At 36.6% G+C, this 24820-nt stretch overlaps 1 protein-coding gene across 1 annotated transcript in view; it reads right to left on the bottom strand.

Annotated features, from left to right (window-relative positions):
- LOC108209999 (transcription factor KUA1) overlaps positions 1-24820 on the bottom strand; it is a 91955-nt gene that overhangs the window by 24888 nt on the left and 42247 nt on the right. The gene's annotated exons all lie outside the window — the stretch shown is intronic.

Genomic DNA, 24820 nt, shown 5'->3' on the forward strand with positions numbered 1-24820 from the left:
CGCCCCGACTGGCCAGTTTTCTCATCCTTCGAGGCGCGACTCTTGAACCATGCTGGCATCTCTTGGGGAGCAGACATAAATTTTTCATCATTTTTGCAGGAATCTATGAGCCAAGACGAACATTTTGATATGTGACGAGCGACAATAGGCGAGCACAAATCATCTTCCTCGCCCGATGCTTTTTTAAACCCTCTCGCACTAATGCTTCGAGGGCTTGGGGGTAGTTGTTATGGTCAAATATCAACCTCGGTAGATGATTGCGGAACCCTCGCCGGAATAAGGGGGACGACCCACATTTGGGACCGTCCTCGCCATCTATGGTGTCCTCGCCACCAGTCTGGCCAGAAGGTCAGGCCCAGTAACAGATGGACCCAGGTGTCCGGAAGAGTCCTCGGGTATCCTCGCCCATTGGTATGAATCAGGGCCCATGGCCCAGTATCTTGCAGGTTGTCTACAGTGGTCCTCGCCCATTACCAGAGGGTCCTCGCCCAGTAGGACATCTTCCTCGCCCAGTACGAAAAGGCCCAGTTATGCCTGGTTCCCAGGCCTCATTATTATTGTTGTTATTTTATCTCAGGTCCAGGCCCATCATTAGCCTCGCCCTTAGGGAGGACGGAGGGCTAGCCCATACAGCTGAGTCAGGGGAGGTCTACGTGGGCTAGTGCTGGTCCGCCCACCTAGTACCATGCTCCTCGGATGAATCTGGGCTCCAGAAGCCCATATCCATTTAATCTAAGGCGGTGGCCCATCGCTGGAATAAGGGAATGAGAAACCTATTCTGATTAGGTTACTTGTTCCCCAAGAACTAGTCTGGCTTGATCCCTATATAGGGTACGTAGGTATATCGTTTGGGGATAAGACAAAACCCTTGCAAGAACGAATACTCCTTCTATCTTGTGAGAAACCCTGATTCCCCGAACGATCTCAGCCAAACCCAAAATCACCTACCATACTCCAACGTCCGTCGTCATCATCCACCACAAATTCCAGCAGGCCTCCCCGAATCTTGTTATAACCAGATTCCTGCGTTAACACATACTATGTTCATCCATCAGATATTCCTAGTATGAATTTGACTACTGTTATGTTAAATAAAAATAACTTTTCTCAATGGAGTCGATCTATGGAGATCGCACTCTCATCAAAACTCAAGCTAGGGTTTGTTGATGGTTCTTATGAAAAAACCTGTTGCAAACTCTCCCTTGCTGCCATACTTGAATCGATGTAATCATATGGTGATTTCATGGTTACTGAATTCTATTAATCCTGATATTAGAAGTAGTGTAGTGTATATGAACACTGTAAGACATATCTGGGAGGAATTGGAAACGCGTTACGCGCAGAATAATTTACCTAGGTTGTTTGGTTTGCGTAATAAATTGTCACGACTCTCTCAAGGAAATTCCTCTGTTACAGCATACTATACCAAATTTAAAACACTAATGATGAACTTGAGTGTCTTTCTACAAGTCCTAAGTGTAGTTGTGACAAGTGCACATGTGACATAAATGGAAAATTAGACGTGTATGATCAGTCTGCTCAGCTCATTTAGTTTCTAATGGGCTTAGGTGACCAATTTACTCATTTAGTCAATGCTACAATATGTTACTTCAAGATGAAAGTCAAAGGGATGCTGGTTTTCAATTTGATAACACTCGTGCAAACATTGCTATGTCTGTTAAGACTAACCAACAATGTACAGATTCAAAGAGGGGGTTCAAGCCTCAGCAAACAACCATTAGTAGAAAACCTCCTAATGAGTCATTATATTGTGACTGCTGTCATCAGAATGGACATACCAGAGATACATGTTTATGTTTACATGGATACCCAGCTTGGCATATGATGCATGGGAAGCCCAAGAGAAAACCTAGGAATACAAAACATGCCATGGATGCTCAAGTAATGAGAGCTTCAGACACTATTGAGAGTAGAGGCTCTGCTTCATCCAGGGCCGGTGATTAGCATGTGCAAGAAGCTTTCAGCACAGAGCCTCAAAATTTGGAGGCCCCAAATTTATAGGCCTATAATAGTTGTTGTACCTGTGTACAATTAACTTTATTTTTTATTGTATGTTAATTAGAACCCTTTATATATATATATATATATATATATATATATATATATATATATATATATATATATATATATATATATATATATATATATATTATAGTTAATTGATTATCATTAGTATCGTTATTATTACATATAAACTGATGTTATATATTCTTATGTTTTTATTAATTATTATTTATAAATTATTTTTAGAACTTTTTGTATTGATTTGCTAAATATTTTTAGTGAATAATTTATATGATTTTTATTCTTGTCACATTATATATTATAACTATTATTTATTTTTTATGTTAAGTCAATTAATATGATTTAAAAAAAATTGTTAAGTAAATTAATATATTTAAAATTAATTTATTTAACAAAAATATACATATACTACTCATACGATATGTTTTATTAGACGTTTTTCTTGCTTCAAGCTTCAAATTAATTTAAAGTAGAATGAAATTTATGTTGCGTATATTTTTTTTTAATTAAATAGGCCCCCCTAATAATTTTGTGAATAGTAAGAACAAGAACAATAGATGTCATTCTACTGAGAACTTTAAATCTGTTAACAAGGTTAGAGTAGAATCTATTGATGTTCCTACTACTGTGACTGATACTCCTGTTGTTCCTGCTTTTGATGCATGTCATAAATCTTGTAGTGTTGATAATTGTATGACTTGTGCTTTCAATATGATGTCTGCTTATTTTAGAAATTTGCATGCTAAAAATGAAAACACATCACCTAGACAACACACAAACAACAAGCATGCTAGATCAAAGACTGCTAGTCCGCCTCGTGTTAGGAAGGAGACTTATGTTCCAAAGCCTAAAACCAAGGTTCATAAGGCTGTTGTTAAAGAAGTAAGTTCAGTCAAATCAGAACCAAGTATCAGTCCAAGAGGCTCTGTTGTATTACCTGATAGAAATCAATTTTTTAAGTTTGCTGGACCCAATCAAGTGTGGGTCCCAAAGAAGGTTCAATCAAGTTGTCTTTTGCAGGGTGCCAGTGGAGTTGTTAGAGTTACCTGGGTGCTTGACAGTGGAGCGTCAATGCACATGACTGGCAATAGATCCCTGCTGGAAGACATAAGAGAAGGAGCTGGCCCAACAGTCAGTTTTGCTGATAATAGCAAAGGTCGTACTGTGGGATATGGAAAGTACAAAATTGGAAGGATCATCATAGAAGATATTGCTATAGTTGAAGGACTTCAACATAATCTCCTGAGTGTCAGTCAGTTTTGTGACAAGGGATATTATGTTCATTTTGAAAAGGAGATATGTATCATTAAACATATCAAGGATAAACGTCCTTCACTATGTGGCATAAGGAAAGGCAATATATTCGTAGCTGATTTGTCTTCAGGACCAGGAAATGAAGTTCACTGTTTCTACGCCAAAGCGTCTGCTGAAGATAGTTGTTTATGGCATAAGAAGCTCTCACATCTCAACTTCAAAACCATGAACTCTCTAGTCAAGAGAGATCTAGTGAGAGGTTTGCCTTCCCTAGAATTCTCAACTGATGATCTCTGTGAAGCTTGTCAGAAAGGAAAAGCGAAGAGAGCATCTCACAAAGGCAAGACCATCAATACCATTACGAATCCACTTCACTTACTGCCTATGGATTTGTTTGGCCCCGTGAATGTTGCATCTATTGATGGAGGAAGATATGCCTTAGTCATTGTGGATGACTTCTCGAAATTTACTTGGGTTTACTTCCTGGCTTCTAGGGATGAGACCCCGCTGACAGTGATTGATCATATAAAGTTAGTTGAATTGGAAAAGGGTGTGCCAGTGAAAGCTGTAAGGTCAGATAATGGCACGGAATTCAAGAATCAAACTCTAATCAACTTTTACTCTGAAAAGGGAATTAGAAGGCAGTATTCAGCACCAAGGACTCCTCACCAGAATGGAGTCGTCGAAAGAAAGAATCGTACACTGATTGAAGCTGCAAGGACTATGATTGCTGAGGCAAAGCTTCCACTGTACTTTTGGGCTGAAGCTGTGTCTACTGCCTGCTATACTCAGAATCGAACTTTGATCAACAAGGATCATATGAAAACTCCATTTCAGCTGTATAAAGACAAGAAACCATATGTCAAACATCTTCATGTCTTTTTTGAAGCCAAGTGTTTTGTTCTCAAGGATGGTGAAGAGAACTTGAACAAGTTTGAGCCAAAGGCATCTGAAGCAATTTTTGTTGGTTATACAATTAGTGCTTATAGAGTTTTTGTAATTGATACTCTGTCAGTGAAAGTTAGTGTCAATGTAACATTTGACGACACTAAACTACCAAGTTTACAATCTTCCGATCCATCTGAATCTCTGAAGTTTGACAACTATCCAGATTCTGATTCAGATGATGATGTACCACCTGAGGCTGCCACAGGTGATGACAACAATGATGATAATGATCCATGCAATGGTGGAGGAAATGGCAATAATGCTGGAGATTCCACTGATGTTAGTGGTGGATCAACAAGTCAACCTGGCAGCAACTCAGGGGGAGCTGGTGGATCAACTAGTCATACACTTCAGCTTAATGATAATACTACTGAATCATCAAGGACACAACTTCCAAGGGAAAGGATTTGGAGCAGAGATCATCCCTTTGATTTAATTATTGGTGATCCTGATGCTGGTGTCAAGACTAGAAGTGCTACGACAAATGAATGTCTATTTTCTGGTTTTCTATCACAATTAGAACCAAAGAAAATAGATGAAGCACTTGATGATCCTGATTGGGTTCTTGCCATGCAAGAAGAACTCAATCAATTTGAGAGACAAGAAGTCTGGGCCCTGGTTCCAAGGCCAAAAGGAAAGTCTATAATTGGAGCTAGATGGGTCTTCCGTAACAAATTAGATGGTGATGGCATTGTTGTGAGAAACAAAGCCAGACTGGTTGCAAAAGGTTATTCTCAGGAAGAAGGAATTGATTATGATGAAACCTATGCCCCAGTTGCTCATCTTGAAGCCATCAGGATATTCCTTGCATTTGCTGCACACTCCAACTTCAAAGTTTATCAGATGGATGTGAAAAGTGCATTTCTGAATGGAAAGCTTGAAGAAGAAGTATATCTGGAACAGCCCCCTGGCTTTGAAAATCCAGAATTTGCTGATTTTGTATACTTTCTATTCAAAGCTGTCTATGGGCTCAAGCAGTCACCAAGGATTTGGTATGACACTCTCTCTGACTTTTTAATTGAAAACAATTTCACCAGAGGTGTCATAGACAAAACTCTCTTTTACAAATTGCATGATAATGATATGATATTTGTTCAAATATATGTTGATGATATTATATTTGGTTCTACTAATGATAACTTGTGCAAGAGATTTGCTAAGTTAATGCAGAGTAATTATGAAATGAGTATGATGGGTGAGCTATCCTACTTTCTTGGTCTTCAAGTAAGCCAAAAGGTAGATGGAATCTTATTTGCCAATCAAAGTATGTCAGAGATCTTCTAAGAAAGTACAATCTAGAAGACTGTTCACCGTCAAAGACACCCATGGCCATTGCCACTAAGCTTGACCAGGATAAATCTGGTAAGAAAGTTGATATCTCAAGCTATCGAGGTATGATTGGCTCATTACTCTATCTCACTGCTAGTAGACCAGATATTATCTTTGCAACATGTTTGTGTGCTAGGTTTCAGGATGATCCTAAAGAATCACATCTTATAGCCGTCAAAAGAATCTTTAGATATCTTAAGGGTACACCTGGTTTAGGTATTTGGTACCCTAAGAATACTGGTTTTGACTTAATCGGCTATACAGATTCTGATTATGCAGGTTGCAGGATTGATAGAAAGAGTACGTCTGGAAGCTGTCAATTTCTAGGACGTCGGTTGGTTTCCTGGTACAGCAAGAAGCAACACTCAGTGTCCACTTCTAATGCTGAAGCTGAGTACATAACTGCTGGCAGTTGCTGTGCTCAAATTCTCTGGATCAGAAACCAATTAAAAGATTATGGTATCTCTGTCGACAAAATTCCAATATTTTGTGACAAAACCAGTGCCATAGCCAGGGGCGGAACCAGGATTTTAAATCCACCTGGGCTGGACGAAAGAGATCGCAACAAATTCACAACTCAATATTTATGTATAACTAATTTTTTTGCAAGTCGTATAAAAATATATTCGTGGAAAAACTCTTGAATACAAGCACTAAATAAAACTAAACAATATGAAAACACTAAAGAAAATTTTTTTTGAACTTTTTTTTCTTCTGAATAAGAATTAACTATCTAAACTTTTATAAAACAAAAAGAAAAATTTCAAAAAACAATTATCAACTATGTTTTATATCGTTTAAAAAATTATGAGAGTATTTCCAAAATCAACTCTTCTTCACATATTAAAAACCAAGTCTGGGTCTATGGTTCATGTATGCTGCAGTGTTTAATATGCAGATTGCACTAAATTTTAGCAAAAAATTAAAAACCAAGGCACTTTAATTGTGTAGCTTGCTGAGAAGTCTTGAAATTTGGGTCTATGGTCTATGTATGCTGCAAGCCTAAGAGCAAGTCCAACAATGTCCTACAAAGTGTCCTATATATATAATAAAAAATAATGTCCTAGTGATTTAGGACATCATTTCAATATAAAAACTCCAACAATATGCCTTATTATTGTGCCTTATTATTTAAATAATAGTATATTTGAATTATTGTTGGAGGGAAGTAGAAAAGAAAGAGAAGTGAGGTGTGTTGGAACTTGAGTAATCTAATATTTTAGTGATAGAAATGGTTTAGGGCATGCATGATTGTGCCTCAAAAATAAGGCATTTGTTAGATGTCCTAGTGTTTTGAGGCACCACTAGGACATTGTTGGAGCACCATTTTACCTCAAATGCCTTAAATTTTGATTTAGGACATGATTTTAGGACACTCTTGGACTTGCTCTAAGCCTGCAATATCCTGCCGAGTTAAGTTTACATCTTTTTGCTGCCCGGGCTAAAACTCAAATGGGCCAAATATGTATATAAAAATTTTACAAAATTTCTGAACGGGCCGGGCTACAACCCACCCCAGCCATGGGCTGGATCCGCCCCTGGCCATAGCCATTTCAAACAATCCAGTGCAACACTCCAGAACCAAGCACATAGATATCAGGTATCATTTCATTCGAGAACATGTCATGAATAGTACTGTGGTGTTACATTTCGAACCCATGGCTGATCAAATTGCTGACATCTTCACTAAACCACTTGATGAATCCACTTTCTCTAAGTTGGTTTGTGAGCTAGGGATGTTAAATATGCCATGATTCTCTTTGTATATATTTTATATGTATTTTATATATTATTATATATTTTTGTGAATTTTATGTGTAATTGTCTCTATTTTATTAGATTTTATATAATTGTTTGTAAATTATCTGATAATTTTCTGTGTAATTATGCATGTTCATATATGTCTCTATAATTTTCTAAGTGCTGCATACTCCCCTGTAATATTCTCTGTGCATTTAGATAATTATATGTATTTATTTTGTATTTTTCAAAATTAATTAAGCATAAATATTTGATTTTAAGTTAATTCATTTTAATGAATTAAAGTTAAATTCATAAGTATTTATATTTAATTAAAGTTGAATTTTACAAAATATATGTGTAATATATTATATATTATGTGTATTAGATTTTTGATTAAATGTGCAAAAGGTTTTATTGTTTTTAATTAATCAAAAATCATATTATTTTGCTTTATTTTATTAAGAAAAACTGTTTTTGAGCGCGGTATGACTTTATTTGATAAAGTCATACCGACTCTAGCTTGTAGAACACACCTCACTACGGCATGACTTTCCAAAAGAAAGTCATACCGTAGTTTACACCAACCTCCACTCAAAAACTCGGTATGCCACTCAAAAACTCGGTATGACATTAATATGAAATGTCATACCGAATCAAAAATAACTCATGCTCAGCCTCTCGGTATGACTTTTCTTAAGAAAGTCATACCGACCACACATATGTCTGTATGTCTTAGCATTTGAATCCCATACCTTCATTTCACTTCACCATCTACACGCATATACACAGACATTGCTCTTGCTCGACTTTTTCAAGTTTTCATTGTAAAACTTGCTGGTTACTATATCAAGTGTTAAAGCTTGCTTGTTACTGATTTAAATCACGATCTTAGCCGAATTGCTGCCCAATTTTTTCACCGAGTTCAACCGAGTCGACCGAGTTGCACGAGTTTTCATCGATTCGAACGATTTTGACTGAATTCTCACCGGTTCTGTGATCATTTGGCCGTGGTTTATCAGTATAGAACAATTTGTGGTGGTGTTGTTTAAACTGATTTGAAACCCCCTTTCTTGGATTTCGAATTTTAGGGTTTTAAGAGTGTATTTGGGGATTTTTGGACTATTTGGTGATTAAGGCCTTGTTTGGAGTTTACAATTGCCATTTTAAGATTAATTAAATTTTAATTCGAATTTAACCCTTTAATTCGAATTATTAATTAATTAATTAATTGATATTTAATTATTAATTGAAATTTGTGAGAAATTTGAGAATTAATATTTCATTTGAAAAATTCTCACTTAATTCAATTTTTAATTCTAAAAATGGTCGGTCGCTTTGTCATTGAGGAGACGAATTTGAATGGATTCTTCGATCCCGAGGCCAGTTTGGCTCGTTTTAGACCGTGGGTCCGTTTTCTGAATAGTCAGTCGCTCGTCAGCACTGCTATTACAGCTCATGCAGAACTCCAGATACAGCCAATCCAGGTTTTCTACTCGACAGCCCTGAATACCACTTTAGTGCATAATCATCGGATGTCTGGAGATATACACGGAGGACGTACCATTCATATCAACACTGATGATGTGAATAGGATAATTGGGTTTCCAAGGGAGAATTTTGCTGACCTCCCTACTGAAGATGAACTTACTCAATTCTTCCAGACAATCTTATATCAGGGACAGATCAATTTGCCTAGGATGTTGAAAGGCAATCTGAAGCCTGAGTGGGACCTCTTCTTCGACACTTTGGCTAAAGTGTTTGCTCCGACCACTCACAAGAATTTTAATGTTATAACTTCTTTGCTTCAGAAGATTGGGTTTAGTATTGTCTATAATCGTCCAATCAACTTTCGTAAGCTTATACTTCAAGCTATTCTTTCCAAGTTAGGACCGCTAAGGAACAGATCCGTTGAGCAGAATGCGAAGGTTGCTTGTTTTTATCCTCGATTTATCATGTTATTTCTAAATGATAAAATGACTGACGCTGAGAAGGAACACTACTCCAACTCTCGTGTGGCACCAGTTCCTCGTGCCTGCACCAAGTTGGTGACTCAGTTGGACAACAAGAACAAATTTGCAAATGTTCTCCTCATCACCAATCCTCACATGCTACAGATGTTCAACACTCCACTGCAGCCATATCAACTTCAAGTGGCTCCTCCACCTCAACCTCAACAACAACAGCAACACCATCAGCAACAACAACAACCGCAAGAACCTCAACCCCTCCAAATCCAACAACCACATCAACACTGCTCTATTTGAGGAACAAATGGCTAAGTTACGAGCTGAATTAGCCAGAATGATTGCTGAAAATGAAAGACTGAAGGGTGCACAGTTGGTGACCCTGGAACAGAAAGCAGAGGAAAGGCCATCCGGTTCTTACAGGGATGAGCTCAAAGAAAAGATCCATGAGTTAGCTGTTGAGATGCGATCTAATCATGAACTTTACATGGCTAAGTTTGATTCCATCGACAGCAAACTTGATCAACTTCTCAGGAATTCAAACAAGTCTGATGATCAACCCTCTGGAGAGGATCCCTCAACTAAGGGGGAGAATAGAAAAGACAAAGGTGACAGGGATGATAGAGGCAATAGCTCAAATCAAAGCAACAAGGGGAATACCACTTCTGGATCTGCCCCTGACAAAGAATCTGATAAATCAAAAGGCAAAGAACCGTTACATCAGTCCGACAATGTCTTCAACTCTGATAGTTATGATGACTATCCAAATGATATGGATGATGATGACGTCTTCCATGCTACCTATCGTCAAGCAGAAGAAGAAGGTAAATTTGATGAGAGTTACTTGTTTCAGGATGAAAAACCTGTTGATCTAGAGCATGAGGAGAATGTCCGGAAGTTCAAAGCTGAGAATGAAGCAAGGAAGCGTAAGCTTCGTGATTATCAGAAACTTCTCGAGGACAAGTTGATCACAAAAGAGCAAATCAAGATCGAGAAACAGAAAATCAATGATGCTGCGATCAAGTAGAAGAATCTTGATATAAGGAGAAAGGAAGGACAAAGCTGGGATATTGCAAGGAGGATATTCAATGGACCTCAAAGGGAGCCTTTTAAAGACAAAAAGTTCTTATCTCTGATCTATGATCTTAGAGAGGTAAACCCTGACGAGGATGTCTTTATGCATGCCTTTGCTTTAGAATTGTCTTATGTAACTGTGGCAGTTAAGGGATTGCTAGAAGAATGGGAGCTAATTGTTTATACACAGAGGAATGGTTCCTTCAGACTATCTGTCGAATCTCTAAAATCATTCTCTGTATTTGAGCTCTGGGTGCTTCGGAACAAGGTTAAGCGCAGCTCCAATCTGAACGAACTCCTTCGTGATAAACTGCAGGAACGTGCTGTATTCAACAGTCCTCAAGTTGTCAAGAATCCGTACTGTGTAAAGTTCTTTCACAAGGAGATCTTCAGCACTGTCTATCTCAATGAAGAAGCCTTGTCAAAGTATCCCGCTAAGCAACTTGCTCTTACCTCCACTCTTTTAAGAACCAAGGGCTTCGCTTCTAAAGCTAAGTCTGATGCTGATGATGTGATTCTTGCTTACTGCACTCGAAAGAATATTAGTCAGTACTTTCGAAGGATGAATCATGTTACTAAATCTCAGCCATCAGACTTCCACGAAGACCCTGTGGAATTGGAAGTACTACATCAACTGGCTCTGGAAAGGGAACGAAAGAAGCGTGGTGAATCCACTACATCTGAAGTGCCAACCAGGGAAGAACCATCAACTCCTATCCTTCACAATTCTGATATCGAAGAAGGAGAAGTTGATCTTTAGATTCATTAGGGACTTGTAATATATGTTCAGTAAGAACACCCTTCTGTAATCTATTGTAATCTTTTGAATTCTGGTCAATGTTTAATTTAATACCAGAAACTTTTTGCTATTTACAATTCATGTTAAATCCTTTGTCTTATCAGTTAGTTGAGTTATCCTCTCGATAATTTGCATGTTATGTTAACAAACAAATAGGGGGAGATTGAAAGGCATATGTTTAGCCTATTTGTAATTAAAGAGGTACCAACTCAACTCTGATAAGAAAGCAAGGTAAATAGCAAGTACTGTTGAAGGAATCCGTACGAAGAACGTCAAGTGATTTATTGAAATTATATGTCTGAAGAATTTCAGGATGCTGCTGCACACCACTGGAAGAAGTTCATTAATATGTTCAAGCCTCAGTGTACAAATAATCTTTTGTAGCACGTCCAGAAGTCCAGAAGGTATAAAGTTTTAATACTTTATTTATTCAGAAGATTCCATACTATTGTTACTTATGAAGAAGAACTACGAAGACATAGACTCGACGAACAAGCCTCGTCTCAAATGTTTATTTGATAAAGAATTTAGTTCAGCTAAATACAGATGAACCAGACAGTACATTTGTGTGTCAGCTACTCAGATTAAATGTTCTGCATCAACTACAAGTGGCCGTTCGATCAAGACAGAGATCTACCAAGTTTAATCAAGCCTGAAGTCTCTGCTGATGGAGGAATATAATTTTATAAGTATTTATTTAATTATTTCACTTATCAAAATAATTAAATTAGTTGTATAATTTATTTATTAAATTGATCCACCTTCGAATTAATTTAATTTATGAATTTATATAATTAATATAATTGAGTGAGTAATTATCTAATATTTATATAATTGTTTAAAATTGAATTTTGCATTAAAAGACTCGGTATGACATTATCAGATAATGTCATACCGTGCCCTTGTATGCGACATTCCCAGGAATGACTTGAAAAAGTCATTCTGATGTTGTTTTAATGTTTATTTCATTCGGTATGCCTTTCTGAATAAAAGTCATACCGTTTGCTTGCATCAGACTTACACTGGTATGACATAAAAATGTCATACCGTGTCCCGTATTCAGACATTCTCTGTTGTGTGTATGACTTGCATGTTTATGACTTAAGAAGTCATATCAGTGGCTACCGAATGACTTTAATTGATTAAGTCATGCCAAATGAACCTTGAAGGCCAAGGAAAAATGTCATACCGCCCCTGGCAGTATGACATTCCTTATATATGTCATTCCTTCTTAGTTTTATGGCATGGCTTTGTGTAATAATGTCATATCTTCCTTTGTAATGTCATTCCTAAGCTAGAAAGTCATTCCTTTCATGTCATACCTAGATCCAAGTGATTTGCCTATAAATATGACTTCACTTCTTCATTTGTATGTTGTTCATTGCATTGTAAACTTTCAAGTTGTTAGTAACTTGCTATTCGTTATATCCACAGTTTTCTGTGCTTTGATCACTCGGTTGTTTTAATCACTAAACTAGAATACATCCTGTCGAATTTATTCTACGAACTTTAGTGGACATTAAAACGAACCATATTAATTATATAACGACTTAAAACATTGTTATATTAATTAATTAAAATCTGATTAACAAGTTTAATTCGAATCAGATTATTCTGCCGCGATTTTTAGTGACGATTGTATTCAACCCCCCCTTCTACAATCGTTTCAGGACCTAACACATATCACGAGCGAAAGAATCGTTAGTTGTATAATTTCCTTTTTGAATTCACTTAATTAATGTCTTGAAAATGGTGAATTCAACCAAATTTTAAACAAGTGAAATTTTAGAAATTGAAAATATGGGGTAGATTTGAAAATGGAAATTGGAATATTTGAGAAAATTTTAAGAAATTATTTTCTTATAAAGTATAGTTGATCTATGTTAAAATGTATTTTTCACTTTTTAAAACTTATGTAAGATAATTTTTACTTTATAATCGAAAGTTATTCATTTTGATTGACAAAAAGTCAGAACTATTATTTTGTTTGGAGAAATTATAGTTCAAAATATACAAATATCAAAAAAAATTATCAAATAATATAATTATCCAATTTCTACCACACAAATTTTTTTTACCACTATTTCTGAAGCAAATTTAACCACACTCTAACCAAACCCGAAATATTGCTTTTGTCCCTTTTACATGTCTATTTTTAAATAAAAACACATATCAAGGAATAATTGATTCTATCATAAATTTCCTTGAATACGTCTAATGAAAGCTTTGAAAATGTTGGAATACATTTGAAAACGTGAATTCTGTCAAGTTTTAAATGATTAATATCTTGAAAATAGAAATTATGAGGACAGTTAAATTTCCTTTAAAAATGTAAACGGACATGCAAAGACAAAATTTATTTTGACTGACGGAGCAATAAATAATTTGGCTCCAGCGTTTACACAAATAACAAAGTGTCCTCTGACTGTGAGCTGTTGGTCGACTATGAAGGCCTCCAGAATGTTGAATGAGCTGCATTATAAAAGCACATTGGTTAATGGTTAATGGTTAATGCAGCTTAAATAAGTCGATCAGAAATATTGCAACTCCTTTGTTCTGTAACTTGTTCTAAATTGCACTTAAACATGGCCAGAAATGATGGCGTAGCAATCGGAATAGACCTCGGAACAACATATTTATGTGTGGGAGTTTGGCAACATGGTCGAGTTGAAATCATCGCAAATGATCTGGGCAACAGAACTACACCCTCATGTGTCGCTTTCAATGATACCGAGCGTTTCATTGGCGAGGCCGCTAAAAATCAAGCTGCTCTTAATCCTGTCAACACTATTTTTGGTATTCGATTTCTCATGGACTCTCGTATTTATGTTATTCATGTGAATTTCTGTTTGGAGTTTTGCATATATTATGTTTAGTTTCGTTCTAGGTTGTTGTACCTTATCTTTGGAGTTCTGCTTATACCGAGGCGTTTGGGTAAATTTAAAAAAAAAAATTCTTCTGACTTAAGGTAAAGAGGTGAATTAGAAATGAGAAGTAAATTAACACTTATAAGTGATTAAACTGTTTGAAAAAGAAACCGCTATAAGTAGATTTTTTAACTAGCGGACTGAATTGGCTGTTTTGTAGGAAATTATTTGGTAAATAATTGTTTAATTTCTTTTTTGTATTTTAACTAGACACGTGTCAATCTCCACATTGAAAAAAAAATTAGCTCTTTGAGTCCGCTGTTTCAACCAATATTATATGATTGTAAAACCTCTATTTTTTTTTCAAAATCTCTGAATTTCAAACAGGCTCGTTATAGACATATGTTAATTAAATTTTTTTTTAAAAACAACAACACTGAACTAAACGTCTAAACCCTTAGTACTATTACCATAGGTATTTTGAAGGCCGCTAAAAATCAAGCTGCTCTTAATCCTGTCAACCAGGGGAGAGCGGGTCCGGCTTCGGGGCAGTTTTTGGATAAAACCGCAACTGAAATCGCATACCCTCGGTTTTTAGAATCAAAAACCTCAACCGCAACCTCATCCTCGGTTTCAGTTTCGGTTTCAAAACTTCGGATTCGGTTTCCATCGGTGCGGTTTCGGTTAAAAACCCGCAAGAAAAAATAAATTATTTTACATGAACAATCAAAATTTTAATTAAAATTTGTACATCCATCTAAAGTTGGAACAAAATTTAGTAGACAACAACATAATCATGATAAATAACTTCATTTAGTTCTAATTGAGATTTTCCAAACAAAATTTAAAAAATAATAATGAAGCATAAACACTAGCACGACAGCAAGTCTATTATCAGCTAACATGTGAATTGTCGCTGAAATTTCCTCACATTTAAACACCTTCTATGTCTTAGCCAACAGAGATATGATATCCAGGGAAAAACAAAATGATAATCTAAACATATGTCATGATCACTGTAATTTAATTATACTTAGTTTCTACAACCAGGAGAATGCATTGTTTTGAAAACTTCAAATAAAATGATAAAAATTGATCAGTAGATGCTCTACTATGAGCTTCCCGTGTTTTCAAGAATTGGCTGATGTAAGTTCTAATTTTTAAAATTTAAATTTTCATATAAATTATGAATAATATATAAATATTATATATATAATATTTATTTTAATAATCGGATCGGTTCGGTTTTTTCCGGATCGGTTTCTAGCTATAACTGGCACCGAATAATCGGTTTCGGGTCTTGTTTTTAATTTTCGGTTTCGGTTTCGGATCGGTTTTAAACGGTTCGGTTTTAAGCGATTTTTTGTAGTTTCGATTTCGGTTTCGGATTTTTTCGGTTTTCTGCTCACCCCTACTGTCAACACTATTTTCATTTCTCATGGACCCTCGAATATATGTTATTTATGTGAATATCTGTTTGGAGATTTGCATATATTATGTTGTTAGGTCCAATCAGACGTAGAAGGGGGGGGGTTGAATACGTCTGTACCAAATTCTTCGATTTAATTTAATTGCGGAATAATTATGTTTAAGTCCAGTTTAAATCAATCGTAATCGAACGAGTCCAGCAAGTCGGGGAATATTCTTATATTAGAAATAATCCTCGAGTGTTACAAATTCCAACACAAGTGTCGGCTGCAGAGACTACAATCACTCTATTACAAACTCTCGATTAAATAGATATTCTAACTTTGCTCTCGAGAATGTGTATAGTGTGTGCACTTACAAGGTGTGAGTTGTTTTCAAATGAAAACACAAAGCTCTATTTATAGGCTTCCAACATCTAACCATGGTTAACGAGTTCATCCTGGACGACTTGAGTTCGTCCTGGATGAATTCAATTTAACTGTGGTTAAATTGAATTTGTCCAAAATAAAACTAACTCAAATACTTGAACTTGCGTTAAATCTGAAAGTCAAAACCTGCGGCAGTCAAATGTTGCGCCAGGAATAGACTTGCTCTTACAGTGTTTCACTGTATGTGAACATCACTTAGAAAATCTTCAAGCAATTCAACTTGCGCCTTAGTAGAGTCAAAGTTTGCGCCAGTAGTGGTCAAAGCTTGCGCTAATAGTCTGTACAGTGGAGAAGTCAAATGTTGCGCTTCTCTGATGGTCAAGCCATGCGCCAATACTTGTTCCCTTGTAGCTTTACTTAGTTTCCAAGTAGGGAAACTAATGTTTTGACTCTTGGTCAAAAGCTGCGCTTTCCATGGTGCATAGAGGGAGTACTTAGATTATTTTCTAAGTGTGTGGGTTGCGCAACATTTGACTAAGTCAAATGTTGCGCCTCAGGGGAATCATCAGTGTATATGACTTGGCCTATTCTTCTTGAACTTGCGCCAAGGATATATATTTATATACATAGAGTTAAGTTCTATGGAGTAAAAAAAAAATTGGAGTATTGGAGTACAAAGTTTGATAAAATGTAATCTAGTCATCTAAATTTCAATTTTTTTGTCCAATAATATTTATAAATATTTGACAACCTGCACATTATGTTCTGCAACATAAACATCGTGATCAAATGGTAGAATAATTACTTTTATAAATCATAGGACTTTATGTTCTGCAATATAACTAATAAGCAGAACAATAATCTTAATACTTGTTAAAGTTGAAAGATATTAATGATTAATTGATAATTATGTGCAAGACAACTTATAAATGATAGATTATATCAAAATTTGGATAATCAAAGATATTATATAGGATCAAACTAAAAAATTATGATTTGTACTCCAATACTCCAATGTTTTTATGTACTCCATAGAACTTAACTCTATATACATATATACATTATTAATTGATTTATGATTTTACTTGAAGTATTATATTTCAAGTAAATTCCAATCAATAATATATATATATATATATATATATATATATATATATATATATATATATATATATATATATATATATATGAAGATACAAGTGTAATTCTTTGTTGATGACCTCTGGGATAGCTTGACTGTCATGATCAATTATTCGTTGATCGAATCCACTAACTAATTTCGTACGTCCTGACGTCCTGTGCACTGGTCTGGTTCACGAACGACTCGAACTGAAATAATTCCTTGAATTCTTTATCTTGATAATATACTTGATCAGTCATTCCGGGTTAGATGTTGCTTCGATAATTTTGATTATAAATAATCAAAATAAATATATTGGAATCTTCTCGTCTTTGAAACTTGATCTTCAGACAATCTTGATAGCAGAAACTGATTGTGCTTTATTTATCACTGAGGCTTGAACATATTAATAAACTTCTTTCAGTGGACTGATGTTCGTCTCAGATATCTTGATTGTCTTTATCTGTTCGTATCAGATCTCCAACCTGTAGATTCCTGTAATATACTTACGTATTGTTTCCTGTCCTTTTGTTGTGTTGAGTTATTGTAATTATATTTACGTTACATTATGCTTTACATATGTTTAGTTTTGTTCTAGGTTGTACTTGTATGTTTGGAGTTCTGCTTATATTATGTTTAGTTTGTTCTGGCAAGATCGTTGTTAATGTTAACATATATAGTGGCAAAAGTCCGCAACACATATTGGCCCTATTTGGCAATTAGCGGTTAGGTGGTACCGGATCGAATTAGATAGTCTAACTGACTAAAGTAGATGTTTTAACTAGTTGACTGAATTAGCCATTTTGTATGAAATTATTTTGGTAAATAATTGTTTGATTAATTTTTTGTACTTTAACTAGACACGTGTAAATCTACATATTGAAAAAATTAGCTTTTTGAGTCCGCTATTGCAACCAATATTAGATGATTGTTAAATCTCTAATTTTTCCAAAAATATTTAAATTTCAACAGGCTCGTTGTAGACATATGTTAATTTAATTTTTTTTTTAAAGAACAACAATGAACCAAACGTCTAAACCCTTAGTACTATTACCAAAGGTGCTTCGAAAATCTTTACAAGATCATTATATTTTAATACTCCCCTTACCTTGAAAGCCCAAGTCTTTGGGACAGTTTGAGCACTCATACCATGTTTAATGATCAGTTCATCTAAAAGTATATTGTGTTTAGGAAAAAAAATTACAGGGATCATTATATTCTAAAAATAAGAATTAGTTATGATATTAGTTTACTTTGTTAATTAGAAATGTTTCCTCTGTTGTTATTTCAACATGGTCTCTATAAACATCTCTGTATTGTAATTGTGAAAAGCTTTATGCCTTTATCATAGAATAGAATGAGAAGTTGATGATAAACGAATTACAAAATTGTATGTTGTTGAATTTGTTTGGCACCTCTAGTAACTAGGAATTGAAATTTCATGTCTGGGAATATATTGATTTTAACATGACTTGGATAAAGGTAGAAGCAATATTGTTCTCTCTTACCCTTTGCTAGATATAATCACAATATTAATCAACTATTTGGCCTAGTGATAGAGTATAACCTGGATTGCCTTAATCTGGACCCCGGATTGGTTAAATCCGGACCCCGGATTGGCTGAATCCAGACACGAGCACGACATGACCCGGAGATGATCCCGGACCCAAGACATGATCCCGGACCCAAGACATGATCCCGGACCCAGGACGTGATCCTGGACCCGGGAGATGATCCCAGACCTGAACACAACCTGTCTACCCTTCCCCCGGACCGGCATATAAGAGTCGAAGCCGACACCTGAACAAGCCACAGTCTGACATGACAAGGACAATACCTTACGGTCAGCTACTGCACAGAAGAGATAATTGTGGGAACATTCCAAAATACTATTCCACAGCTAACACCTGGACAGGTGTCAAGCATCCAGCGCCCACAGGTGGACGGTCAGGATTCAAGGTACGTACCCTTAACCCTAATTCTTGGCCTATAAATAGACCAAGGATCAAAGGTTTAAGGGTTACACTCTCTCTACACTCATATTCTACACACACTTTCACTCACCTAAAAGCCAAACCCTTAAGCAACAACACAGTAGCCATGTCCAACACCAAGCATTCACCCCTCTACATTCATAGATAACCTATCTTACTGTTCATCAATCCCGACGCCTCAGAATAACCATTCACGGCGAAAGGACCACCCGAACGGATTTTAGCGTTATCATTTAGCGCTAGAAGGAGGGGGTTTCTTACTCTCCGTCGTGTGGAAACCAAGCCACTGGACCCATCCTCAACAAGAAAACTCCCAAAAAGGGAGTCCCGATCACTCACCTGAGTCCCGCAACCACCCAAAATCTCCCAAAACCACCTCAGATGCGATTTTCTTGGTCAGGTGCATGTTAGCAAACCCCAACCAAGAAAAACCCTAAATTAGTCAGTGGTCCATCAAAAGAGTTTGTCCTGTAGTCAATTACTTATTTCTAGCATAACCCGAAATAGAAAGTTGACTCCCTTCCTTCACCACTTCTATCATTCCTTTGCCATCTATACCCAACACCTAAACTCTCACCAAAACAGCAGCCATATACCCTGTTGAGTCCTCGTCTGTTACGGTCAACAACAGCTATGGCAAAGAAAACCCGTTCCAACCAGGTCCTTCCGGTATGTTGATGTCCCGTTCACCCCCAATTCAAGTATGTTGATGTCCCGTTCACCGCCGAGCAAATGGCCCAGCTCACCAGCAGGGAATTAGCCGAGGCCATCTAGCTGTACCGAGAGCACCAGGGTGGTATTCGCAGGGAGGTCGAACTCATCGATGAATCCGAAGAGTCCGGGAATAGTCACCAATTCCGGGGCTCCGTCTTCGCCGGACTCGGAGACAAGGGGAAGAAAAAGAAAGTGAGGAAACCAGACAAAGGATCCTGGTTGAAAAAAGGGAACAAATCTAGAGGGAAGAAGAGGAGAAGTTGGAGCAAAGAATTGCCCTACGACTCCAACTGGAAAAAGAAAAGATAACGAAGGGATCCCGGTCCAAACGACATTGAAAAGAAACAACCCCGGAGCCCGAGCCCATCTCAGACGATGAAAACGAGGGATCCGAACAGACCAACCTGAGGGACATGATAAATGAACTAAATCGAAAAATGGGGAACGAATCCGGACTAGAAATAGGGGGAACCCAGACCCCATTCAGTCATTCTCTAGAGTCCATTCCCCGGCAGAAAAATATGAAACACTACAACTTCCCGGAGGGCCCAAAGGTGGTTCAGCCGGATCCCCTCCCGGAGCATCAAATCTTGGAGAGATTTTAGGGAAGCCTTTCTCTGGAGGTTCCGAGCCAACAAAACCCACGAACTCCATATGTGTCAGATGGAAACTATCTGCCAGTATGACAATGAAGCCCTCGCGGACTATATGAGATGGTTCCAAGAGGCGATCAAAAAAATTTCCAGTTTAGATGAGAGAGAAGCTCTAAGCATCTTCCGGAAAAACCTGGACCCGGAGCATAATGAAAGATATGTTGTGGAACTAATCAACAAGGAACTCTAAATCCTGGCAGCTGCATACGCTATGGCGGCAAAATTTATCAAAGAAACCGATGTCCTTCAAGACATGAGGATGACCCGGCAGGGCAGCTCGAAAGGAAAGCAAACGGAAGAGAGACCAAGGAAAGAATATCACCAAGACAAAAAATTCAAACCTGAAAGGTAGACCAACTTCATCCAAGGCTCTGGATCCAGGACAATGACCCAACCCGGACTAGGTTCTTGGAGTGACCCGGGTCCAAATAGACAAACTCGAGAAGCAAAACCAGAGCCCGAATGGACTCCCCTCAACCGATCCCGGACTGACATTTTGAAGGAAATTCGGGACAAACCCTTCTATTACGCTCCTAAGCCCATGGAAACACCCCGAAAAGTAGACCCACCAACCGTCACTACGACTACCATGAAACCTATGGCCACAAGATTAGAAAATTGCATGTCCCTCAAGTACTTCATCGAGGAGCAAATTGGTAAAGGGAACATGGGGAAATACATAGCCCGGAACACATCAAACAAAGGAGAAGGGTTTGGAAAACAGAAGAACATAGTCAATGTGGTCCTGGGTGGATCCTGCTCCCTTCCTCACAACCCGGATCCATGTGAAGAAATAATGTCCGTGCAGGCCTTTTCCGAGCAGATCATTTCCTTTAGCAGCAAAGATTTTGAAGGAGTCACCCGGGGTCACAACGAAGCCTTGGTAGAATGGGGTCCGAACTGCCAAAAGACCCCTGAGGAAATTAAAGCATATTTGTCCAAGCCCCCGATCTTAACGAAGGCCCAACCCGGAGAACCTTTATATCTATACCTCGTCGCCGGACCTCTGGCCGTCGGGGCTGCCTTAATCATAGAGGAATTCGGACAGCAGAAACTGGTCTACTATGTTAGCAAGGTACTAAATGACGCAGAAACCAGATATCCCAACTTGGAGAAATTCACATTCGCCCTGATTACTGCATCCCGGAAACTCAGACACTACTTCTACGTATTCTTGGCGTGGATCAAAACCGTGTTTCCTAGGCGTGGCAATGCACGCCAAGAAAACATCAACTTCATCAGCCTATGACAGGCTATACATAACCACGCCCAGGAAACATATCTCCTAGGCGTGGTAGAAGACATGCCTCCTTGGCGTGGCAAAGCACGCCAAGAACGCATCAAAGAAATCAGCCATGAGTGGCCTCATCCATCCGCGCCCAGGAGACATGTCTCCTAGGCGTGGTAGAAAACATGCCTCCTTGGCGTGGCAAAGCACGCCAAGGAAGTATCAAACAAACCAGCCATAGCTGGCCTTTTCCATCCACGCCCAGGAGACATGCCTCCTAGGCGTGGTAGTTAACCTCATCGAACTGATCGAGCCATGACTGGCTTAATACAACCATGCCCAGGAGACATGTCTCCTAGGCGTGGTATGTTACACGCCTCCTTGGCGCGGCAAGGCACGCCAAGGAGACCCATCTCAGTTGGGGGATAATTTTGATGATTAACGAATTATTTAATTCTTTAATTATATTCTGAAAATTTGGGAAAAATCAAGAAAATTGAGATTCAGTTCTCAGAACATATTCTGAAAATTATTAAAGGGCTCGGAAAATTCTGGAAAATTGGAATAAAATCACAAAAAATCCTATAAATTAGAATTAAGCCTCGAAAAAATATGGGAACACCCGAGAACATTATCTTGGTAAGGAATTCGACAAAATACATGATGTACAGTAAGAATACCTCTATAAACTTTTGATAAATTACTACGATATTTGTCGAAAGTTTGGGGGCAAATGATAGGGATTGGATTAATTAGATGTTAAGGCCCGATCCAAGAAGGCCCGAATAGCTATCTAGTCACTAGAAATCCAGCGTCGGCCTACTAAAGGCTCGAATCTCACATGTGGACTACTAGGAGAGAGTTAGTTGGGTTGGGGCCCGATTGAGGGCTCAGCCACGAATTTATGTCCAACAATACGACTAACTCTCACGGATAAACGCCCGGGAGTCCGAGATAAACATGAACACTCGAAGATAAGAGTTCTATCTTATCTCTTGCACCGAAGCATACTTCGATGAGAAGTCTGATACATGGAATCGTATTTCCATTCAGCTTCTGACTCCGAAGCATCTATATAAAGGGCTCTACCCCTCCAACCTAGTTATACGTTTTAGTCTTGATTCTTCTCCGAGCAGAAGGTACGTAGGCATCTCACCCCGAGAGCAGTCTAAAGCACGAATGCTCACACCCCTCATATTCTATTCCATATATAACATATATACTATAATTACATTGTTTATAAATTAGATTTGTTTTAATTGATATCGTTTAAAAGTCAAGTCACCTTGAAGGTGGATTAGTAGTGTGCAGGACATTTATCTTTCGCGTCCATAATAAGTAGGTAGAAATATTGAAGGCCGCACAAGGTTAAACCTGAATCTCTGCCAGTCTAATACAAAATTAAAAAATTAGTTACTCTGAAATCTCGATTGACCGTCACATGATCTTATATTAACAGTTCTTACAACTTCACCTGTAATATGTTTTTGTATTCTTTTTGGTGTTACTTTGTGCCTTGCATCAGAACCTCCTTTATTCACTTTTTAAATATGTAAATTGTATAAAAAGAAAAAACAAATAGCAAAATATTTATTGAAGAATGAAGCACAATTCAAATGCCCACGCAAAATGTATATATAATTAAATTGACGTAATTATAATTATTATTATATTTAATTTAATATTTTAATTTAGTAAATCTAGCATGACCCGATCCGATAAAAGCTCGAATTTTATGATCGATTTCAGATAAAAATCTGGTCCGGTCTGGATAAAAGCCTGGCTTGATCAGATAAAAAACTCAAATTTTCAAATGTATGTTGAAAATATTGGGATAAAACGTTGGATAAATTATTTTTATTATTAATTAAATTAGACAAAAAAATGTTGTCGACCCAGGCCAGGGCAAGGCCCATATTTGATAGGTTCACCTAATAGGGCCATAAATCCCTGCGATGGGTATTGGGTATTGGGTTAATACGGATATTGGGTAGGGATGGCAATCAGGTCGGATTGGGTCGGGTTTCATGAAATCCATATCCAATCTGCTATATTTCGGGTCGGATCGGGTTCGGGTTTGGATATTAAAGTGGAAAATCCAAATCCAATCCGTCGGGTTTTTTCGGGTTTCGGATCGGATTCGGGTTCAACCCGATATCATTAAAAAATATTTAAAATAAAAAAAAATTATAAACCTTGTCTAAACTATAATAATTAAGTATTTATTTTACATAACTAGGATTTATTAGATGAGATTCTACTTGTTTCGGTTAGAACAATATAAACTTAAACCATATTAATTTTCATTATTACCCATCATTCAATTTATCAATTATAATAAATTTATAGAAAATATGCTTATACATGATGTCATGAATTATGAGATAGAAGAGAGTGGATCAAAAAAATTTAAATTAATTTTATTTAAAAACATTCCCTCATTTCATTTAATAACATATTTTATATAATATATTACTGATGAAATATTTGTCTTGAATATAATCCATTATTCATTTAACCTAATCTATTGATTTTGAGATTATAATATTACATTCATTAAAAAATTAAATAACATATGCTATATATCTATATATATAATAAATAATTTAATATGAATATCTTACATGGTGTATAAATAATACTAGCTTAAAATCCGTGCAATGCACGGGCGGTTATAATATTTTTTATTTTATCGTATATATTTCAGATTTAACTAATTTTATTGAAAGTAAAATTATAATAAAATAATGTGATTAAATAAAACTTGTATTTAACAGCTGAATAAATTCTTAATAGTTAAATCCGTCAAATAGCTAGTTTAAAATTAAGTATTTTAATGAGAATGTTAAAATATCTTATATTTTCCTATATGTTATAATTTAAGGAGACCAATAAACCCGGATATAAACAACCCAATCAATCTTTTAATATTTAGTTATTAATAATTAATAATAGAACCATTAAACATAAGCCGTATAGTATAAAGCATATTATAAGTTAAAAGCAATCGTAAACTCAAATTGTGATCCATAACACTAACCTAATTTTTAGTTTTTTGGTTTAATATACAATAAAAAATATATTATAATATGTTAAATTAAGGAGGTTCATGGATCGAATATGAACCGGTTTATCAAACTCGATCAAACTTTTTATGTTTTTGTTTTAATAGTAATATATAGTATATTATAGATTTTTAATTTTACTTTCGAATTTAGATCAATAGAGTATTTAAAAATAACGTTAATATATTTTGGTCGACAAATATCACCATTTATTTATTAATAATAA

The sequence above is a fragment of the Daucus carota genome, chromosome 2 (assembly GCF_001625215.2).
Source record: "Daucus carota subsp. sativus chromosome 2, DH1 v3.0, whole genome shotgun sequence".
Taxonomy (NCBI): domain Eukaryota; kingdom Viridiplantae; phylum Streptophyta; class Magnoliopsida; order Apiales; family Apiaceae; genus Daucus; species Daucus carota.